This window comes from Lissotriton helveticus, chromosome 1_2, assembly GCF_964261635.1.
Source record: "Lissotriton helveticus chromosome 1_2, aLisHel1.1, whole genome shotgun sequence".
In the NCBI taxonomy this organism is placed as follows: Eukaryota; Metazoa; Chordata; class Amphibia; order Caudata; family Salamandridae; genus Lissotriton; species Lissotriton helveticus.
In genome coordinates this window covers 345,698,152-345,700,366 of record NC_136058.1, presented here as the reverse complement: position 1 = coordinate 345,700,366, position 2,215 = coordinate 345,698,152, and the positions used below count along the sequence as shown (strand labels likewise).

At 50.7% G+C, this 2,215-nt stretch overlaps 1 non-coding gene across 1 annotated transcript; it reads right to left on the bottom strand.

Moving 5' to 3' along the window:
* Positions 1 to 1,727: 1,727 nt before the first annotated feature.
* TRNAV-CAC (transfer RNA valine (anticodon CAC)) lies at positions 1,728 to 1,799 on the bottom strand. Its single transcript has one exon. It is a non-coding gene; the product is annotated as a tRNA-Val (tRNA).
* Positions 1,800 to 2,215: the final 416 nt, after the last annotated feature.

Genomic DNA, 2,215 nt, shown 5'->3' with positions numbered 1-2,215 from the left:
AAGATCCTTGCGCTCTGTATCTGCTTGGCTCTCTAATGTGCCTTGTTCTGGTCTTGGCTTTGAGACCTGCCAGCGTGTGCTTTGTCTCGTTCGCGGCTTATGTGCCGTCCGCTTTCCGAAGCTGTGAGTGGGTGTGCGGCGTGTGTTGCTCTAGGTGTTGTCCTCTGGCCCCTCTGGTGTATTGTAATCCTTATTAGACACCTACTGCTCGCAGGTAATGGGGCCCACGTAGTTGCCTTAGCGGTCTTTATTCACATAACTCGAGGGCTCAAAGATTGAGCTGGGTAGCGCTGTCTTCTTGCAGCCATGTGAAGTGTGGCTATGCGCTTCCGCCTTGCCTCCGCTTTCGCTTTCCCCCTCGCCGTAGGTGGGTTGATGTTGCCGAGAGGTGCAGGTTGGCCGCTTCTGTTTCCCTGCTTGTGTGCGTGCTTGTGCGCTCTTGCGTCTCCCTTTGCCTTCCTGCGCACCTACCTGTGGGGGGTCGCGGTCACGGCGTTTGTGCTCTCGTGCGTTTCCCCTTGCGTTCTTGCCGCTATTCCGCACTTGTGCACTCACGTGGGCAGTTGTGGAGATCTTTGAGCCCGCCTCGCCTTCGTGCCTCAGCTCCTCTGTGCCCCCGCTTTGGCCAGCCGCCACTCTCGAGTATTGTCGCGGAGAGCCCCGCTCTACCTGCACACCTGCCGCTACTTAGTGTAGCCTCGTAGCTTGGGTCTCTGATCGTGGTCGCGGTGTTTCCTTTCGGTGCGTCCTACTGGGCGTTCACCACTTCCGGCGTTTGTTGTTTACTCCCAGCTCCGCTTCCGGTGATGGCGGCCCCCATGAGCGGTGATGGTTTCGTTTTCGTTACCGGTCTTCGTTGTTATGGGGTGTTTTCGGTAAGAGTCAGAAATTGCTGCCGCTCGCCACCGTTAGCCGCTTTACTGCTTGCCGACTCACTCTGCGGACCCCTCCGTTTGTTTACCGTTGCGCCCATCCTCTTTATGCTCCGCGTCGCACCCCTCCCCCGTTCTCCTCCGGTTTCTCTGCTACCGCACCCACCGGTCGCTGTGCCAGGGAGCCTGCTGGGGGTGTTCATGCGCGGCTCACCTCCTTTCCTTCTTCCACGACTTCTCCATTTGGGCTGCAGTGGCTTCTCCTTCTCCTTACTCGCTGGGCGCCATTTTGGGGTCTGCACCTTGGTTGGGTCCCGGGAGCCTCGAGGTCCGATATCTTCGTTTTGCACCGATTCTGTCTGGCAATTCCTCGACTCGCTTGTAGCCTTGCTCTTCCCCTACATGAAACTTGTTCACTGGGGCTGCACAAACTTGTTTGGCGGGTAGTTATGGCCTTAGTTTACCTCAGGGATGCGGAGCTAGTGGACTCAGACGACCGTCCAGATTGCCGTCCAAGCCACGCCCCCATTTCTATATAATCTTTATCGATCCGAAATGTCACAGTCTTTAGTAGTTTCATGTTTCTGAAATTCTAGTTCACTCACTCGTGAAAAAAGCGCATCTGCCCAAGACAACGGGGGTGCTTCAGTTATGTCTATTTTGACCACATTTTACTTTAAAAGCGTGTTCTTGGGAACTGGTGTTTATTATCTATGATTCATTTTATCACCATCACCTTTAATATTTAAAGTCAGTAAACACAAATAAATGTAACATATTCTAACCAACTTCACGGCCAAGACACATGACGTCACTGACTTTATATCTGTGATTGTCACATTGACAAGTTAAAATTGTTTCCGCCCGGTTTCGAACCGGGGACCATTCGCGTGTGTGGCGAAAGTGATAACCACTACACTACGGAACAGATTCCACATTAGTACAATTTGGTCATAGCTCCTGTAATTGCAGTCTACCTTGTGATCTTTGTCTGCTCCTCTCCTGCTGCAGCAGAGCACTTACTCAGCCCTTTCCCACATACAAAAAGAATTTCATTCTAACTTTTAATGAACAAGCTAACTTTTGCTACACTTTTGCCGTTTATTGCAGTATTATCCTTCTTCCTGTGTTTGGTACTCTTTTGTAACATGCACACGTCACTTTTCTCTTGTAACACACTATTTGCTACCTCTTACATTTTGTTTACTTTAGATACTTGCACAAGTGCCACCATTGCCAACGTAACGTTTGTTCTTGTGTTTTAGTGTCCTCCATTTATTGCAGTATTATACCTCTACTTTTACTTAGTACGCATTCGGAAACACAAGATAAGGCCTTCGGTG